Genomic DNA, 22,467 nt, shown 5'->3' with positions numbered 1-22,467 from the left:
CAGGTAATACTCGTCTCACCTTGTTAGAGGGAGCTGAGGTGTAATCACCATATATGCAAGCGATATGATGAATATCACACCATTTGGTCACCACTTGGTCCGGGAGACATCTCCCGTCACGCAGGGTGCAGTCGCACCTCCACAGATCTGTAGTATCATCTATTGATACTGGTGATGGCTCAAAAGGGCCACCTTTTGGGTGGCTTCATCTTCATCTTCTGTTTAAAACACGGGAGACATCTTCCCGTCACGCTGGGTGCAGTCGCACCTCCACAGATCTCCAGTATCATCTATTGATACTGGTGATGGCTCAAAAGGGCCACCACTTACCAATTCATGCCCGTGCCACCTTTTGGGTGGCTTCATCTTCATCTTAACACATTCACAAGGGAGACATCTCCCATCATGCAGGGTGCATTCGCACCTCCACGGATCTCCAGTATCAGCTCTTGATACTGGGAATGGCTTAAAACCACTTACGGGCTATTCATGCCCGTGCCACCTTTTGGGTGGCTTAATCTTCATCAATCAATCAATCTGAATATCAAACAGTTCAATTTCCACAGCCAACAATGTAGCACTCGGCGTGTACAGTCCTAATCGACCCAAGACACTACAGCTTCGACACAGAGCAGACAGCAGACTACGACCGCATCGAGCCGCCACGCTCTTGCTCCCCGAGTTTAGACACTCACAATTCTCAATCGAGCCGCCACGCTCTCCCACATAGAGCTCCACGACTCCGGCCTCACTCAGCTCTCTGCTCTGCTCCAGGCTTCGTCTCTATTGCTGCTAAATCCAGAGACACATCCGCCGACTACGCAGTTCACTTTTCGACCACAGTTACCAGCAGCACCGCCTCCTACGACGACGGACGATCCTGTGCGACCTCCCACCCTACAACCCCAGTTACCAGCCACACCACAACCTGATCCTGACCGTCACGCTGGGTGCAGTCGCACCTCCACAGGTCTCCAGTATCATCTATTGATACTGGTGATGGCTCAAAAGGGCCACCACTTACGAGCTATTCATGCTCGTGCCACCTTTTGGGCGGCTTCATCTTCATCTTAACATATTCACAAGGGAGACATCTCCCATCATGCAGGGTGCATTCGCCCCTCCACAGATCTCCAGTATCAGCTCTTGATACTGGTAATGGCTTAAAATGGCCACCACTTACGGGCTATTTATGCCCGTGCCACCTTTTGGGTGGCTTCATCTTCATCTTAACACATTCATAAGGGAGACATCTCCCGTCATGCAGGGTGCATTCGCACCTCCACAAATCTCCAGTATCAGCTCTTGATACTGGTAATGGCTTAAAAGGGCCACCACTTACGGGCTATTCATGCCCGTGCCACCTTTTGGGTGGCTTAATCTTCATCAATCAATCAAACATTAACTAGTCTACTTTCAAGTGTGGTCTAGAGCAGACACTTGCGAGATACTGTACCGACGCTCAGTGCCCCCAACTCACACCAAAGTATCACCTGTGTACTTCTGTATATTCGACCAAATATATATATAGTATCTTAGTGTCTGTGTTTATTTGTCACCATACTTTACGTAACAATAGAACCGTTACATTGGTGACCCCAGAGAGTTTCGACGATACCCAGCCACGATGGACTACAACATGGACTCTCACTGGACCTCCACTGCTGCTGCTTGCTGTGGACCGCAGCCACCTGTCATGGAACGTTGCCAACACCCTTGCCACAGCTATGATTTTCATCGCGATCGTCTCTGCATTTTCATCTACTACGGCTTGCTGCTCCACGATCACTACTCACTCATCTGGCAGCTTCATCAGTAACTACATAATGTGGGATCTACGCAAACGTCAAGCCGCCTGCTATCGTTTTGCGAGGCACTACACATTAAGAAGTCAACACCAGCAATCAACAGCCAATTAATGCACAACTATATTCTACCCACCTCAAGACTCCGCTCCAATATAGAAGCATCAAGAAATATGGACCAATAGGCTTTCTACAATCACTTCCATTTCAATACCCATTGTGTTGTGTTCTGTCTTGTGTTGATGAAATTAATACCCTATTAAATACCACTTCACCCCATCCACCTCACTCAAATGTAGATATAAACAAATCGGAGATATGTAAGTTCTATTCAGTTGTGTATGTGTAAAGTCTTTGAAAATGTAATAAGTTTTACGAAACGCGCTCAAGTGTCGCGTCAGACTAGAAATAAAAATTAATTTTGGAGAATTGATTTTTGAATTACCTCCAACAGTGAAAAGAAATGTACGAAAGATTGAGAAAATTCGTGTTAGAGTTATTAATCTTACTTTTTCGGTCATATTTAATAATATATGTCTACAGGAAAGACTGCTACCAAAATATACTAATATTATATACGTATACATATATACATACACATACATATTTAATCACCTACACAAATACACACATCAATAATCTTTGTGTCACAGGTGATCAACAAGAGGCTCACAACAGTCACTATAAAAGGCACTTTACATCTATAGTGAGTTACACAGTTACTAGTCTTGCTCCACACCCACCCAACTGGGCGGAAGCTTTACAGTCATGTGCTCCACACCCACCCAACTGGGCGGCAGCTTTACAGTCATGTGCATGCATTACCTACAGTAAGCAAATTTTGGATACTTCGCTAAGATTTCGGGCAGCACATCATTATGAATGAAGTACTTACACATTTCATTATGCAACTTTAATAAAGTTGTCCATCAGCATTTTGTGGTGTTCAGCTACCCTTATCTTCTGTATGTTCCTCACATTACCAGTATACACAAACATTGACATGTAGGGATATAGACTCTCAGGTAAGTTAGTAATTTAAATGCACAGTAGCAGTCCTAGGCGTTCAATCCCCGACCGCCGTCCAAGTGGTTTGGCACCATTCCTCCCCATCCCATCCCAAATCCTTATCCTGATCCCTTCCCAGTGTTAAATAGTTGTAATGAACAGGCACTATATATATATATATATATATATATATATATATATATATATATATATATATATATATATATATATATATATATATATATATATATATATATATATATATATATATATATATATGAATGAAAACTCACACCCCAGAAGTGACTCGAACCCATACTCCCAGAAGCAACGCAACTGGTAACTACAGGGCGCCTTAATCCGCTTGACCATCCGCTTTTCATTCGCATATAGTCCTGGGGACCATTCAGGCTTGTTCGCATATATATATATATATATATATATATATATATATATATATATATATATATATGTCGTACCTAGTAGCCAGAACGCACTTCTGTGCCTACTATGCAAGGCCCGATTTGCCTAATAAGCCAAGTTTTCATGAATTAATTGTTTTTCGACAACCTAACCTAACCTAACTTAACTTTTTCGGCTACCTAACCTATAAAGATAGGTTAAGTTAGGTTAGGTAGGGTTGGGTAGGTTCGGTCATATATCTACGTTAATTTTAACTCCAATAAAAAAAATTGACCTCATATATAATGAAATGGGTAGCTTTATCATTTCATAAGGAAAAAATTAGAGAAAATATATTAATTCAGGAAAACTTGGCTTATTAGGCAAATTGGGCCTTGCATAGTAGGCTGAGAAGTGCGTTCTGGCTACTAGGTACGATATATGTATATATATATATATATATATATATATATATATATATATATATATATATATATATATATATATATATATATATATATATATATATATATATATATATATATATATATATATATATATAGGGGTACCACCACTGGTTTAATTAAAGGGACCCACATCCTCGAAGAAGAAAATAAATAGTGTTCAGAGAAGACCTTGTGGATTCTCACTGAATACTTTAATCTTTTCCTCTCCTACCACCCCTATTATTTTTTATTTTTTTTTTATTTGATTTTATTGCAATGTTACAGTTTACAGAAAACACACACTTATATAACAATATAACAATATACCAATCAGTGTTCGAAGACCTCGTCCAGCTCCTAGGGGGTCGGGTGCGTACCCAAGATACAGCACGCATTTCCCCTCTGAACAGCGACACTGAGGCGCTGGAACATAAAACTGGCCGCTCTTGGGTCTCTAGTCTTCCCAATGAGTTCCTCGCCCAGCTCCTTCAGGAACTTAAGTGCACATTTACCCCAGGCGCCCAGAGTCTCAGAGCCTATTGGCACGAACCTGTAACAACGTTCTAGGTCCCTGTACTTGTTAGTTTTCTGGGTCTCCCTGAAGGTGGCCGCCCCACCTCCCTCAGCTGCGCTGTAAGGTAGATAGGTATCAGCCAATGTGGATGCACACGTGTAGTCCCACACGACCTGTTTACCTTCCCTCCACGGCTGCAGGGTGACTCCATCTGGGCGTTTTTGGCTGTTGTCAGGCCTGCACAACTGAGGTTCCCTTTGTGCTGGGCACCCCGCTGAAGCCAAACTTCTCTTGATGATGTCATTGACTGCTTCATGTCTGGCAATCTTTCCCTGTGTCTTACGACAGATGAGACCATGGCTGCCGTATTGGTCTGCCCGTGCATGGCCGCAAATACACCGGTGCTCGGTGGAGATAGGGGCGGCAAGGCGCAGAGCAACACCAATACTTAGGGTCCGATGGTCCAGGCGGGTGCCCAAGGTGGAATTAGGGACTGCCAACAGGAAGTCCCCGGCATGGGGATATATATATATATATATATATATATATATATATATATATATATATATATATATATATATATATATATATATATATATATATATATATATATATATATATATATATATATATATATATATATATATATATATATATATATATATATATATATATATATATATATATATATATATATATATATATATATGTCGTACCTAGTAGCCAGAACGCACTTGTCAGCCTACTATGCAGGGCCCGATTTGCCTAGTAAGCCAAGTTTTCATGAATTAATTGTTTTTTGACTACCTAACCTACCTAACCTAACCTAACCTAACTTTTTCGGCTACCTAACCTAACCTAACCTATAAAGATAGGTTAGGTTAGGTTAGGTAGGGTTGGTTAGGTTCGGTAATATATCTACGTTAATTTTAACTCCATTAAAAAAAATTGACCTCATACATAATGAAATGGGTAGCTTTATCATTTCACAAGAAAAAAATTAGAGAAAATATATTAATTCAGGAAAACTTGGCTTATTAGGCAAATCGGGCCTTGAATAGTAGGCTGAGAAGTGCGTTCTGGCTACTAGGTACGACATATATATATATATATATATATATATATATATATATATATATATATATATATATATATATATATATATATATATATATATATATATATATATATATATATATATACTGGTCTAATAAAATAATTAGACCAGTTAATACTCTCACTCGTTGTGTTAGGATATGTTAGCTTGATAAAACTGACTGTTCATTGTTGAGAAATGTGTTAACAAACAATATATCTGACATTATCAAGTCTAGCTTGCTTAGCAAAAGGAACTTTTTTTAAATTTGGGTTCAGTTTAACTACCGCTCAATGGATGAGTGTTTGGGGCATAATAAAGGAACTAAGCTGATAAAATGAAAGATGGGAAAACAACATTAGAGAGATAAACTCGAGAGACGTTTTCATGTTAACCCGAAAATTATTTGAGGAGCAAGACGGACTGCGGGTCAGGCAATTGGTCTTCATGCTACCGTGATGGGGGATCAGCCATTATACGTGTTAATGACTCTTGTATAGCTGTGTAGTTAAGGACAACAGGGTAAAGGGGTAATGGGCATTGTGGTTGATTGTTCTACCTGGGAATCCTCCACTGTTTTATATCTTATGTATGTATGTATGTATGTATGTATGTATGTATGTATGTATGTACTAACCTAGTTGTGGTTGCGGGGGTTGAACTTTGGCTCTTTGGTCCCGCCTCTCAACCGTCAATCAACTGATGTACAGATTCCTGAGCCTACTGGGCTCTGTCATATCTACATTTGAACCTGTGTATGGAGTCAGCCTCCACCACATTACTGCCTAATGCATTCCATTTATTAACTACTCTGACACTGAAAAGTTCTTTCTATAATCTCTCTGGCTCATTTGGGTACTCAGCTTCCACCTGTGTCCCCTTGTGCGTGTACCACATGTGTTAAATAAATGTATGTATGTATGTATGTATGTATGTATGTATGTATGTATGTATGTATGTATGTATGTATGTATGTATGTATGTATGTATGTATGTATGTAAGGAGAGAGAGAGGAGAGAAAGAGAGAGAAAGATATGAAGACCGAGACAGAGAAATAGATATAGACAGAGTCAGGGAGAGAATGATAGACACAGAGACGGATAGATAATGATATGCAAAGTCAGTGAGAGAATGACAGAGATAGAGCGAGGAAAGAGACAGAGATAGGCTGACACAGAGAACGGCAGAAACGAGGAGAGGTAGAGACAGAGGGACAGGGCCAGAGGAGGGACGGGGGAACAGAGGGGGGGGGGCAGTGGGACAGAGAGGGAGACAGGGACAGAGAAGGGGACAGGGACAGAGACAGAGGGACAGGAACAGAGGGACAGAGACAGAGGGACAGGGTCAGAGAGGGGGACCGGGGGACAGAGGGAGGAGAGTGGGGCAGGAGACCAAGAGAGAGGGGACAGAGGAGAGACAGGGGATAGAAAGAGTGGGCAGGGGGACAGAGGGAGGGACAGGGACAGACAGAGAATGACAGGAACAGGGGGGCAGAAAGGGCGGACAGGGGGACAGAGAGAGGGACAGGGGGCAGAGATAGGGACAGGGGAACAGAGACAGGGACAAGGGGACAGAGATGGATAGGGGGACTGGAGGAAAGGGAGGGGGACAGATGAAGGACAGCGGACAGAAAGAGTGGGAAGGGGGACAGAGAGGTACAGGGGACAGAGAGAAGGACAGGGGGACAGAGATGGACAGGGGGACATAGAGGAACAGGGGGACAGAGTGACAGGGGGACAGAGAGAGGAACAGGAGGACAGAGAGGAACAGGGGGACAGAGAGAGACAGGGGGACAGAGAGAGGGACAATGGGATAGAGAGGGACAGGGGGACAGAGATGGAAAGGGGGGACAAGGGGACAGGGGGAAAGAGATTGGGGACAGAGGACAGAAAATGTGGGCAAGGGGACAAAGTGAGGGACAGGGGGACAGGAGGAAAGGGGGGAGATGTATGAGGGGGGAATGTTTGCGAGAGATGGAGAAGGGGTATTTAGAACGGTAAGTTAGAGAGGGGGACAACTAAGGCGCATCATTGAAAAGCAAAGCAAATGAGCATCATTGCAGTAGCAGGAGCCACGCACATCTTCAGCCTGCGTTGTTGAGACATTGTCAATTAAGCGGTGTCCAATAGCAGTATCTTCGGTATTTAAGCGATACCTTAAAAAATAATGGAAATATTGAAAGATATTAATCCAGATATTAATCCCCTTGTGCAACGCACACAAGAGGCAACAGCTTCTAGCTCTACAAGCGGCAATATAAAATAGAGAACATGCAGGCGATTTTTTTCACTCATAGTGTAATAAACCCACGGACCCACCCACCCGCTGAAGCCGTAAATACCAAGACATTACTTCCGTTTAAAATTAGGCCGGAAAAATCCTCAGGTATGTGGAGGATGAGGGAGGCCTTTGATCAACCGCCGACTTCCTGCCCCGTCGACGGGGCCACCAGCCCTCAGTGTGCCCTCAGCCAAATTCATGTGAAACATGTATGTGTGTGTATTAAATATTTTAATTTATTATTTCCAAGATTTAGCTGTTAGCTCTTGGACCCCCCCTTTCTAAGCGTCGGTTGTCTAATGTACCGACTCTCGGCCTCTTTTCCTCCATCATATCTAAACAACATATATTTTTATCTAACACACACACACATCCCCAAGATGCAGCCTTTAGCAGCTTCCTGACTTTCAGGTTCCTATTTACTGCAAGGTGAATAGAGGCATTAGTGTGTGTATGTTTGTGTCTGTGTGTGTGTGTGTGTACGTGTGTACGTGTGTGTGTGTGTACGTGTGTATACTCACCTAGTTGTGGTTGCGGGGGTTGAGCTCTGGCTCTTTGATCCCGCCTCTCAACCGTCAATCAACAGGTGTACAGGTTCCTGAGCCTATTGGGCTCTATCATATCTACATTTGAAACTGTGTATGGAGTCAGCCTCCACCACATCACTGCCTAATGCATTCCATCTATTAACTACTCTGACACTGAAAAAGTTCTTTCTAACATCCCAGTGGCTCATTTGGGTACTAAGTTTCCACCTGTGTCCCCTTGTTCGCCTACCACCCGTGTTAAACAGTTTATCTTTATGTACCCTATCAATTGCTCTGAGAATTTTGTAGGTAGTGATCATGTCTCCCCTTACTCTTCTGTCTTCCAGTGTCATGAGGTGCATTTCTCGCAGCCTGTCCTCGTAACTCATGCCTTTTAGTCCTGGGACTAGCCTATTGGCATACCATTAAACTTTTTCAAGCTTCGTCCTGTGCTTGACAAGGTGTGTGTGTATGTGTGTACGTGTATAACACACACGTACTTATGTGGTACGTATGTACTACATAATTGTAAGGCGTTTGCTGAATTAGAAAAGTCGGCTAGCAGTCCACCCTTAACGACACAATTAACTCATTGCATAAAAAAATACGTGGCTGTGCAACAGTGTGTGGGAATTGGGGAACTGGTGTGCATTTAGACGACTGGTGAGGACCAACAATGACGTAGAAGGATGTCACCAGCGTCTGAATCAAAGGGCAGTAAGGGACAACTTGGCTTTACATATTTTAATCCCCTTACTGTACCGTGAGGCGTCCCTGGTAACCTTGCAATACCAACTGGTTTCTGATCAAAAGCTAAAGTCCACTCTCCGCCTCAAGGGCAATGAAGAGAAACAGGAACATTTGTGGAAGCTTTGGGACCGTTACGAGGAAAAACAGATAAGCACCTCACAGTTCCTCAAGGAATGTTCGCGTTTTATCCCAGGAAGTGCCTGAACTAGAATTAGAAAACAGCAGTCTGTTTACTGGTTGTTATTTAACATAAGTTAGTTGTAAATGATAATGTAAAAATAGCCACTGAGAACTAAATGAGTTGCCCAAGACTTTTGCTCGTAAAGAGGGAATTGATTACAAACTTGGACTGCCTTTGAGCAGCCTGAGGGCAGCAATATCCCAGGAACATCAACTAAATTTGGGAGACTTGAAGCAAAGTGAAATTCACACCAGTTACTCCATCTATCATCATTCTATTATGCAGGAAGAACCGCACGTCTATGGGTCATCCAATAATGTTAGCAGACTTCTAGATGTTACCACTGCTAGGCTTAGGCTCGGCTACAAGTACCTCTTGTGGGAAATTTTTACCCACCATATCTAATAACCATCTAAGAAATGTATAATTTCTATATCATATCTAAATCATATCAAAATCATATCTAAATCGTATCAAAATCATATTAGAATCATTATAGATTCATTATATAGCTTGATCCTGGATGACAATGGCACCATGAACACGTACGCAACAGGGGCCCTTTTGATGCCTACGTGACTTTGTACATGATCTCTCAAGGATCCAGAATCTTCTAGAAGGATTTGTTAATTAAAAAACTATTGGGACATTTATTCAACATCCGGTAGGGATAATATCGAATCCTTAATAAGAATCAGTGGTACTTTCAAATACTACTTATAATCTTTAAATCTTATATCTAGTTATATTATAATCACATCTTATCTTAATCATAAGTCTAGACTGTAAAAATAATCAATCAATATTCATTGAAGGCTACCGTGCTCAGAGAGCAAGGCAGGGCGATGGGGGGAGTGAAGCGCCCACCAACAAAGCCCAGCGGCACTCCGCGTTTGTTTACAAATGAGTGAACAAGTGACTGATCCTTAGCGAACATTACCAGCTCAAGGACACCTTATTTAACATTTTTATCGCCAGTGAATACTCTCTAGAACTGGGGGAGTACCTGGACAATATCTACAAGGAAAATCCTAGAACATTTATAAAAATAAGAGTGTAGTGGAGATCACAGTGACGCGGTTTCCACCACCTTCATTCCTATTCTTTATCAAATATCATTCTTCTGCAACGCAGTTAAAGAAAAATCCAAGTAGCAACGCTACCAGATCATCATACAGCAACGCTGTAGCAAAATATCGTGCCTAAACTCAACAAGAGAGTTAATCAGTCTGGCAAACTTGTCAGACAGGCACCCCGACTGGCAGAGAAGTATATTGAGGGTTATTTGGTGTATGATTGGCTAATTGTATGCTTGTGTAACTTTAATATCCTATAAATCTGTCTGTTGGTTAAAAAGCGAGGCAAAGCCTCATTCATCGGTACGTTTATTAAAATTGTAGTGTAGCTGTGAATCTTATCCAAGCACTGAACCTCATGGGTGTCCATTGTGTCAGAAAATAATTCAGCCTCAATAAGTAAAAACCTCACAAGTGTCCATAGTTTTGGAAAAGATTCAGTCAAGCTAACTGTATCATATAAATTGAATATGTCTGCATATATATTTGAATATATAAATTAAGTTATCAATTGTTTGCTTAGTTAATTTTTAAGTTATCATATAAGTTCATTTAATTGAATATAATTTCTAGTACTTGACAGTATTTAGACTACATTTAAGGTCATTTATTATACTTTTACAATTTAATTTGTTGTTTATAGTATAAGTACATATTGGCTGTTAAGTTATGGTACTAGGTTAGACTATGTATGTTTAAATCTCATTTAAACAGAGCCAGTGTTCAGTCAGATAACTGAATTTATTAAATCTTATCCTTGTATAAAATACAAGCTGATGTGAGATCCCTGTCTACAGGTGGATTGGAACTTCTAGCAACTAAGTCATTCACCCCACCTGTCCCTTACAGCCCACAATCTGTCATTAGGAAAAGAGGATCTAGGATTTACAACCCTAGCTAGAGATTTTAGTTGAATTAATTTGCAGACAGTAAATTTTTAATTTAGTTCAGTACAAGTCCCTGGTAGTCTCCTCTTATATCAATCCCAGCAGGTTTTTCCCACATTAATGGTCCTTCGAACCTAGATATTATTGGTCCTTTATACCTAGATATTTATGATCATTCGTTTACCGAATATTTCAATGCCAAATACATAAGAAACTTCTTGATTTTGCATTGGAATAATTCTTACATATTCTAGCCTAACCTAGCTATCAGCCAATATTTATCATAGCTATACATCTAAGTAAGCAAATAGTTTGCAGTGGCTTAAGCCACCATATCCATTATCTAGTAAGCATTCATAGCATACTGATATTGTTTTGTGTTAAGAAACAACAGTACTTAAGTATATCAGTGTCAAAGACACTGCACTGCATCTTAATCATAAAATACCATTACCTACCTCATTGTGGTAACATTACATATATATTTAAGTGTATTATCTAGCATTATCTCTAATCTACTGATTTTCAGAGCTGCTCATTACATAATATTCTTTAAAAAAGTGTTATCATCACTGTAAGAGCATTCCTTACAATCTAACCATAATCAACTATATCATACCCTATACCAGGTAAAACCAGTAGACATTCTACTGTATTTTATCTAACAACTATTAGGGTAACAGATCTTGTAATAACTTTGCAAAAATAGTGCCATTTACTATTTTTAAAAAATTATTACAGGATTTACCAACTTGGTGCATTCGTGCATTCGGGTCACAAATCAAATTATTACAGTACTTTTGATAATTGAACACCTGCTACAACCAGATTCCAGGGAGGAAATGAAGGACGATCTTTGGAATCATTACCTAAGTAGACAGGAAAGCTCATTTATCAAAATACATTAACATCATACATATTTATCAGAAAAAAAGAGAAAAATCTCGGAATCTCCGAAACTCGGAAAAGGTCAAAATGACTAACAGCATTCCACCTGCAGCTGAAACAGAAAAGAAAAGGACACAAAGTGTCTAAAAAATCACTTGAATCTACAGCCTACAGACCATTTAAATCAGGTGATAGACAAATGTCATCATCACTTGGCTACAATAGTCTACAATTGGGGATTAAGACCAATCTTAATCTCACATCACAATCTGAAAGGCTAACAACACATTGACAATGTCAATACAAATATTATCATCCATCTAAGATAACTATCTTAATCCAAGAATATAGTCTTGATCACCTAATCTCATGCTTTCACTGGAGTGAAAGCAGCCTCAGAAAATCTGAAGTTAATCAAGCATCTCAAAGAGACTTACTTAATAGAAAAGGCAAAGCCGAGAAAAAAAAAAGCAAAAGCAAAATGCTTCATCACATCATGAATAATGTAAATACACATTATTACAGATACAATTCATCCTTTAAGGAAATCCTTGGAGGAGTACAAGTGTTACATGCTTGTATCACCTACTTGCATGTAATTACTTACCTACAAGTGTTACATACTTGTAACAATATCTTATCACAAAGCCAAATCTTTGATGGACTTCGAGCTTACGTACAAAGATTACGAAGCCAAGGAAAACTTATATCTCAAGAAAAAATCCACAAAGGTGAATCCACGGACAAAAGCAAAAATGTCCAGAATGGCAGTCAAAAATCAAGGCAACAAAACTCCTCTTCTGCAAAGTGGAAACAGAATAATGCTGGCTCTTATGCTATATCCCCCACAGTTAACAGAACTGTAGGAAACCAAGCTCCTAAGACAGATAAGACAAAAGGAGCTACAACTGCCCCAAAATGTTTATTCTGTCAAGAAGCACATACCATTTATCAATGCACAGTTTATGAAGGCCGTGCCAGTCGAATCGATCGACTGAAATCTCTGAACAGGTGCATCCGTTGTCTACGGAAGCACGATACAAGTGAGTGTAACACTCCATTGCAAAACTGCCAATATTGTCATAAAAGTGTACATCACACAGCACTCTGTGGTGATATTAACACTCAATCCAGATCACAGACTTCCAATAATCAACCTGCATCTCAGGCAAAGCCCAAAGATGATAATACCACAACAGCCGTACAATTCTGTACAGTAATGAGCAATGTCAACGACTTGGATACAGAAATTGTTACAGCAGCCATATTGCCTACTGCACAGCTAGAACTATGCAATCAAGGAATTTGTATTCCAACAAGAGGCTTTTTTGATCAAGGGTCACAGAAAACCTTTATCAGTAAAAAGATGGCAGAAGATTTACAACTTAAATCTTCAAAGCAAGTATCTACCTCCATATCAGGGTTTTTTACTAATTCTGGTCGTAGAACCGTTCCAGTAGTAAAACTCAATGTCTGTCTAGGTACATCCCAAAGGACAGTAGAAGCCATAGTAGTTGATAAAATTCCTACTGAAATGGAAGTGACTGGTCTGACAGCCACAATTAAATTCCTAAAAGAAAAAGGAATCCAATTAGCAGATCCTCTACTTGATTCTGACTACATAGGGGATATCGGAATCCTGATTGGAGCTGACTACTATCATCGATTCATTCTGGGATCAGAAGAATCTATGGGTATGAATATACTCAAATCAGCAGGAGGCATATTGATGACAGGACCTATACTAGATCTTGAACCTTCAACTCCTGAAAAATCACATCATACAGAAACTGTAATAGTGGCATGACTAGGCAAAGAACAGTCACCACTTAAAATCCCCCACATGATTGATGATGGATTGGAATCTGTACATCAATTGTGGGAACTTGATGCCATAGGAATAATTCCTGAACAACCAAGTCCTGATGATGTCTGTGCATACAATCAGTACTTAGAAACTGTACAGTACCATGATGGACAGTACTGGGTAAGGCTACCATGGAAAATCAACCATAAAACCTTACCTACCAATTATCACATGGCTTATAGTCAATTTAAATCTCAACTAGCAAAGCTAAGAAAAAGGCCTGAGCATTTAAAACTCTATCATGAGATTATTGCTCAACAATTAAAGAATAAATTCATCGAAGTCGTGAAACATGACAATAAGCAAACAGGCCATTTTTTACCACACATGGCTGTAAAGAGAGAATCAAAAACAACTCCTTTACGGATAGTTTTTAATTGTAGCTCTAAATCTGGACCCCAAGGAACCAGTCTAAATGATTGTTTGCAAACAGGTCCAAGTCTAACTCAGAAATTGTATGACATACTGTTGAAGTTTAGACTTAACAAATATGCGTATTCAGCAGATATAAGTAAGGCCTTTCTCAGAGTTGGCTTGCAGGAAGAAGATAGAGACTTCACTAAGTTTCTATGGGTAGAGAACCCAGAAGATGTCAATAGTCCTGTAGTGACTTTCAGATTCTCATCAGTTCTTTTTGGCGCGACAAGCAGTCCATTTCTATTGCAAGCAACTCTAGATACTCATCTGAAGAAATCATCAAGTCCCTGTAAGACTGAAATCAGTCAAAATCTATATGTAGATAATTTTCAAGGGACAGTTAACAGTACTACTGAACTGTTACAATTATATCAAGAGGCCAATAAGGAGCTACAAGGTGCCAACATGCCACTACAATCTTGGGCCTCTAATAATGCAACATTGAATAATCAAATAGCAAGAGATTACCCTGAATATCACGTACCAGAATCACAAAAGGTGTTAGGTATGGATTGGGATTTAATCTCGGACACAATATCGATCAAATCTGTGCCAGTAAATTACATCATCACTACAAAAAGGGATTTGCTTTCACAAGTTAGCAAGGTATTCGACCCACTTGGTCTACTAAATCCTTTGACTATCAAGTGGCGTTTATTGGTGCAAGAAGCATGGAAGGCTAAGGTTGGTTGGGATGATCCACTACCAATCCAGTTACAAAAAGCTTGGATGGAAGTGGCTCAAGAACAAACTTTAGTTGAAAAGATAATCTTTCCGAGACACATAGTTGAGGAAAATGAAGAAGTATCACTACATGTATTCGCAGACTCGTCAGCCAAAGCTTTTGGAGCTTGTGCTTACTTAGTGACTTCTAATCAATCATATCTTATCACCTCTAAGGCCAGAGTCGCTCCATTAAAAAAGAGGACTTTGCCTCAGATGGAACTAACAGCACTGCTAACTGGAACACGCTTAGCAGTGCATATCAAACAAGTCTTGTCTACCATGAACATCAAAGATGTCATTATATGGTCTGACAATGAAGCTGTCTTACAATGGGTACGAAACGACAACTGTCCAACTCCATATGTAAAAAATCGCGTCTCGGAAATTAAAGAAATTTCCGCAGGCTTTCAATTGTTGCATGTACCAACAAAGGATAATCCAGCTGATCTCTTATCAAGAGGTATGACATTTAAACAGTTTGCAAAGGCAGATATTTGGTTTCATGGGCCTCGATGGTTAGTGAATGGTAGTTGGCCTGAACAAAAGCCACACGTCATTACGACACAAACCATAACTACCACCAGGCAGCAAGCTCAAATATCAGTCTTGGATTGTACTCGTTACTCCTCGCTCATCAAATTAATCAATGTAACACAGAACGTGTTTCATTATCTCAGGAAAAAAGGTATAAAATACACTTTTCCTGATGCACTTCTCTATTGGGTAAGACAAGCCCAGAGAGAAACTTATGGGAATAACTATGAAAATCTTCCTCATAAGTTAAAACACAATCTCGGTCTGTGGATAGACCAAGAAAATCACAACATTCTGCGTTGTGGAGGGAGACTTAAACACGCAGATATCAATCTAGATACCGTGCATCCATGGCTTTTACCAAAAAATCATTGGATCACAAGGTTGATTGTGTTGCATACACATCAACAAATCATCAAACATGGAGGAGTGTTAGACACACTCACACAAATCAGACAGCAGTACTGGATTCCTCAGGGAAGACAGTCAGTCAAATCAATCTTGAAGAATTGCATGATATGCCGAAGGTACGATGCAAGAACTTGCTCTTATCCAGGGCCACCACCCCTACCAAAGGAACGAGTGGTCCATCTACAACCTTTCGAAACGATAGGAGTAGATTATACAGGAGCAATATATCTAACAGGGACTGCAGATAAGCAACCTATCAAGGCATACATCTGTCTGTTCACCTGTGCTACCACCAGGGCAGTACATCTAGAGGTAACACCCGATATGACTGCTCAATCATTTATTCAAGCTTTCCGCAGATTCGCAGCACGCCGATCATGCCCTAAGCTGATGATTTCAGATAACGGAGCAAACTTGGTAGCTGGAGAAGCATGTCTACGGGAAATCTGTTCCCATCCTGCAGTTACTTCCACACTGGAACAGCGTCATTGCAGATGGAAATTTATCCCTCCGAGAGCCCCATGGCACGGAGGATTTTATGAACGGTTAATAGGAACTGTAAAAAGATCCTTGAGAAAATCTCTACACCGTCAGAAAATCAATCTTCAAGAACTCCAGACAGTAATCACGGAAATAGAATCAAGGGTGAATAACCGGCCGTTGACTTACTTGTCTGAGGATCCTACTCAACATGAGCCATTAAGTCCTGCCCACCTAATGTATGGAAGACTTCTGACTCCAGTACCATCTCTAGTGGATGATGAGATCAGAGATCCCTCATATGTGGGTCAGAGCGAGTTGGTTCAGGGGTATAAGCATCTGTCCAGCATAATCCACAAATGGAATGATGTTTGGACAAAAGAATATCTTACATCTCTACGAGAACATCACTATGGGGCCAATGTCCCACATAATATAGCTAATCTCCAACCTGGCGATATTGTCTTGGTAGACAGTGATGGCCCTAGGGCTGACTGGCCATTAGGTAAAGTTGTCTCAGTCCATCCAGATAGTCAGGGGATTTTGAGAATAGTCAAAATCCTGTCTAAAGGAACAACTTCCCTGAAGACATTGGACAAACTCATCCACATGGAATCAATGAGCCAGCTGCAGTTAGATCCTGAGAGACCTCAAGACACTCTAACTCCACAAGACCCACAGACTCCTAACAGACACAATCGTCCACAACGGACAGCAGCACAAAAGTGCAAGCAAAATTTGCACTTGTATTATCAATCCAATGGAGAGTAAATAAATACATATGGTTACTATTGTCCTAAGTATTGGACTCTGTGCCAGTTCTCTCCCTCTGGAAGATGTGGGAAATTTTTACCCACCATATCTAATAACCATCTAAGAAATGTATAATTTCTATATCATATCTAAATCATATCAAAATCATATCTAAATCGTATCAAAATCATATTAGAATCATTATAGATTCATTATATAGCTTGATCCTGGATGACAATGGCACCATGAACACGTACGCAACAGGGGCCCTTTTGATGCCTACGTGACTTTGTACATGATCTCTCAAGGATCCAGAATCTTCTAGAAGGATTTGTTAATTAAAAAACTATTGGGACATTTATTCAACATCCGGTAGGGATAATATCGAATCCTTAATAAGAATCAGTGGTACTTTCAAATACTACTTATAATCTTTAAATCTTATATCTAATTATATTATAATCACATCTTATCTTAATCATAAGTCTAGACTGTAAAAATAATCAATCAATATTCATTGAAGGCTACCGTGCTCAGAGAGCAAGGCAGGGCGTTGGGGGGAGTGAAGCGCCCACCAACAAAGAATAGAATTACCCCAATCATCCCAAATCAGGCCAAAACTACCCAAAACGTATTAGCATTACGTAAGTAATGAAGAAATATGGTATATTTACTTACTATAATGTTGGTGCTACACGTAGAACATGATCAAACCTATTTTTTCTCTGAAATAATCTAATTTCATAACGAAATGAGACGTAAATATGTGAGAGGTGACGCCATAGGAAGTCGACGGTCCAAGCGACAATTGTGTGGAGCGACTTATCCAAGATATATGGTCGCCTGGAGAGTGTTTGCTGCCATAACAGCCTCCTGTACACAGTGATCCAGTCGTCGTATTTCATGGCTCAAATTGTCGCAAATTTAATTGGTAATATTAACAAGTAGAATGTGTATTTATAATAATATTTTTCATAAACAGCCACAAAATATTTAATATTTATTAAAAAAAAGTGTCTGGAAGTTAAATCAATTCCACATGACAATAAATTTGTTATATAGATACTAGCGTTATTCGTTGGTATGCGTTTGCTATTTAAACTACTCCAGTCCTTTTCGTTCATAGAACACCGAACCCTACACGCTCTCTGATATATTGCTTAATTAACAAATATTCACAAATAAAGATTATATTTATATATGTTATCAGAAAGGCAGATATAAAATAGTTTGTGTTAATGCATCACAGAGATTATACCTTATTAGAGAGGAAAAATATTCATATTTTAAACAAGGCTTCTTGGCCGACGCTCTCCCTTTCGATGGGAACTATGACCTTTTGAAAATCAATGTTAATTGAATCTATATATTATAAAAAACGAAGTTTTTTATGTCATCAGAAAGACATATAAGCTGCATGTTAATACTTTGGTATAAATATAACTGAAGTGAAAGTGAAGATATATGCCTTTTTATAGTTACTTGATGGCTCGCTCAGGGAGTGTGAAGGCCTGCACACAAGCCAATCAATTTTATAATTAATGTACATATATGCAAAGTAACGTCAAAGGTTTTTATTTCAGAATGAAGACAGATGTAGACGATAATGTAAATACATTTCAAGGAAAACATATCTTAAATGAAAGCAAAGATATGGTCAAATAAATAGGCAATACCACACCATCGCCAGTGTCCGGACACATGAATATTCGCATTAGGTAGGTGAAAGGAAATGTACCCAACCATTTCCATTTACGCGACCAGTTTCCGTTCTTATGTTCTTACTTACATTTATTGAAATTTATCATCATCATCATTTACAGAAATAAATTAACATAAAAATGTAGTAATTTTAATACACAAAACAGAAGTAGATATGTATGTAAATTATGACGCAGGATAGGATCACTATTGCAGAACTATTCGCATACTTTGCGTCATTATATACAGTACTGGAATTTAAAAAAAAATCGCGGAATTCAGAGATAACACCATTGGTGTCCAAGAAAAGTGTAAGTACTTCATTTATAATGATGTGCTGCCCGAAATCTTAGCGAAGTATCTAAAATTTGCTTACTGTAAGTAATTCATGCAAATGATTGTAAAGCCGTCGCCCAGTTGGGTGGGTGTGGAGCACATGACTGTTAAGCTGCCGCCCAGTTGGGTGGGTGTGGAGCACATGACTGTTAAGCTGCCGCCCAGTTGGGTGGGTGTTGAGCACATGACTGTTAAGCTGCCGCCCAGTTGGGTGGGTGTGGATCACATGACTGTTAAGCTGCCGCCCAGTTTGGTGGGTGTGGAGCACATGACTGTAAAGCTGCCACCCAGTTGGGTGGGTGTGGAGCACATGACTGTTAAGCTGCCGCCCAGTTCGGTGGGTGTGGAGCACATGACTGTAAAGCTGCCGCCCAGTTGGTTGGGTGTAGAGCAAGACTAGTAATTGGACGACTCACCATAGATGTAAAGTGCCTAGTATAGTGACTTGTGAGCCTCTTGTTGAATCACTTGTGATACAAAGATTATTGATGTGTGTATTTGTGTGGGTGATTGAATATATATGTGAATGTATATGTATATATGCAATTGACGATCACGAAACAATAATCATTTGTATGCGGAAAAATCCATATTTAATTTCTCTGGATTTACCGCATATGTATATATATGTACATGTATGTATGATTATGTGTACATGTATATATAACATTAATAAGAGGAAATGAAGATGAAGAAATGATAAAAAGAATGGCAATAGTGGATAGTAGTAACACACTTAAGAATTATTCAGTAATAAATACAAACTCGTCCTTCACCTATGATAAAGGAAAGTCAACTTGGAACGATTCAATTTACATGAGATTAAGATTAGGATACAAATATATCTGGCAATACGGAGTTGATGTCAGTGAAAAATATAAGGAGTGTAAATTATGTAGTATGCCGCACGCCCACACCTTAGAACATTATGTATTATAGTGTCAACTTATTGATAACTATAGAAATAAGGAAATAAGTAATGTACCACATCAAATTGTTTGTATGTGTGATAATGGTATGATAGACAGTATACTTAGGAGCTACAAAAATTTTGCCCCAAGAGTGTAACAATTGTATGCTGTACTTACTATATTAACCTGCAATGTTAAATGGGATTCTTGTAATGTTAATTGTCTATTTGTACTTACTGAATTTGTGCGCCCCTTGAGGGACTTGAAGTAGAGGGGGTAGAAATAGCCTAAGTTACTCTATCCCTTTGAGATGTATTTTTTTCTTGTCTCAATAAACATACTTGAACTTGAACTATAAATATTTTTGGCTTCCTGACCATAAAGTTACCGCCGCAGTCGAGGGTAAGAGACCGGATGTACCCCATATACAAGCCGCACTAGCTATTAGTTCATAAAAGCTGACAACTTACCCAGATAAACATTACTTCCTAATTATATATATATATGCAAATAATACAATTAAAATGTTTAAAACATAATTATATATATGTATCATGTGGACAGTTTTTAATGTAATTTTTTCTCCTGATATTCGGGTTCTTTATTATGCTTCATCTTGAGGCAAAGCCCAATACCTTACGCCATATTGATGCTCTGTCCACAGATCATTCTCTCTCTCTCTCTCTCTCTCTCAAATCATATACATTGATGGTTTCCTACACCGCCACACGGGTGCAGCTGCAAGTGCAGTTGCCTCTACCCATCAGACAGAAATATTTGCCTTGCTTGTTACACTAAAATGTGTACAAGTGTGTGTGTCTATATATGTATTAACACGATATACTGAACGGGGTGAGAATAGCTTGAGCTATATAGCTCAATAGCTTGTTAGTGGTGCATGGTGTTAGTGGTGTATGGTGATATTGGTGTATGGTGTTAGTGATGTATGATGTTAGTGATGAATGGTGTTAGTGGTGTATGGTGTTATTGGTGTATGGTGTTAGTGGTGTATGGTGTTAGTGGTGTATGGTGTTCGTGGTGTATGCTGTTAATTGTGTATAGTGTTAGTTGTGTATGGTGTTCGTGGTGTATGCTGTTAATTGTGTATAGTGTTAGTGGTGTATGGTGTTAGTGGTGTATGGTGTTAGTGGTGTATGGTGATATTGGTGTATGGTGTTAGTGATGTATGATGTTAGTGATGAATGGTGTTAGTGGTGTATGGTGTTATTGGTGTATGGTGTTAGTGGTGTATGGTGTTAGTGGTGTATGGTGTTAGTGGTGTATGGTGTTAGTGGTGTATGGTGTTCGTGGTGTATGCTGTTAATTGTGTATAGTGTTAGTGGTGTATGGTGTTAGTGGTGTATGGTGTTCGTGGTGTATGCTGTTAATTGTGTATAGTGTTAGTGGTGTATGGTGTTAGTGGTGTATGGTGTTCGTGGTGTATGGTGTTAATTGTGTATAGTGTTAGTGGTGTATGGTGTTAGTGGTGTATGGTGTTCGTGGTGTATGCTGTTAATTGTGTATAGTGTTAGTGGTGTATGGTGTTAGTGGTGTATGGTGATATTGGTGTATGGTGTTAATTGTGTATAGTGTTAGTGGTGTATGGTGTTAGTGGTGTATGGTGTTCGTGGTGTATGCTGTTAATTGTGTATAGTGTTAGTGGTGTATGGTGTTAGTGGTGTATGGTGATATTGGTGTATGGTGTTCGTGGTGTATGGTGTTAGCTGATGTGTGGCGCGGGTTGGCCAATAAGTTATGCCTTAGCATAACTTATTCTTACTAATCATAACTTAGTAACCTTCATTCTGAGGTTAGGTAATGATGATAGAGTTACAAGATACGAGCTAGATGGTGTTGAGATTGCGAAGTCGGATTGCGAAAGGGATCTGGGAGTTATGATTAGTAAGAATTTAAAACAAAAGAATCAATGCATAAATGTTCGTAATAAGGCAAATCGGACACTTGGATTTATTAATCGAAGCGTTAGTAACAAGACACCTGGTGGATCAAGGAATCTCAAGGAAGGGGATAAATCATGGACACCTAACCATTTTGTTCCATTAATGTCCTTGCCTCCACTGGGTCACATATCCATAAACAGTACCCAGTTACTAAGCACTATTACATCCACACCTCTAAGTTTGTGTCAATCACCATTATCTGTACCCCCTATGTATACATCAACTCCAGTCGGAAAGGATTTTACTACTTTTGTGTCCAAAATACAGTATGACTTTAAGGAGACACACACTTTGTTAAAAAAACCTCAATTGTCGACTGATAACGATAGCGAAAGCTCTGGCAAGCTTCGCAATGGAAAATTTTTAGCTGTAGAAGAAGTCTATTGGCATTTGCGAGAGAACAAGGTGTTTAAAAGTGTCCCAAATGGGCCTAAAGAAGATACATTTTATGTGGTTGACAATTCACATAATCTTACTAAGGGCGCCAAAACACGGTCGACCTTTCCAGA

At 39.6% G+C, this 22,467-nt stretch overlaps 1 long non-coding RNA gene across 1 annotated transcript; it reads left to right on the top strand.

Moving 5' to 3' along the window:
• The first annotated feature begins 16,986 nt into the window (after positions 1–16,986).
• On the top strand, positions 16,987–20,349 carry LOC138370097 (uncharacterized). The gene is made up of 2 exons (XR_011230049.1): positions 16,987–17,980; positions 18,633–20,349. It is a non-coding gene; the product is annotated as an uncharacterized lncRNA (long non-coding RNA).
• The last annotated feature ends 2,118 nt before the right edge of the window (positions 20,350–22,467 follow it).

Source organism: Procambarus clarkii, chromosome 30 (genome assembly GCF_040958095.1).
Source record: "Procambarus clarkii isolate CNS0578487 chromosome 30, FALCON_Pclarkii_2.0, whole genome shotgun sequence".
In the NCBI taxonomy this organism is placed as follows: domain Eukaryota; kingdom Metazoa; phylum Arthropoda; class Malacostraca; order Decapoda; family Cambaridae; genus Procambarus; species Procambarus clarkii.
The sequence above is the reverse complement of the archived record's forward strand: the minus strand, read 5'-3'. Positions and strand labels throughout refer to the sequence as shown.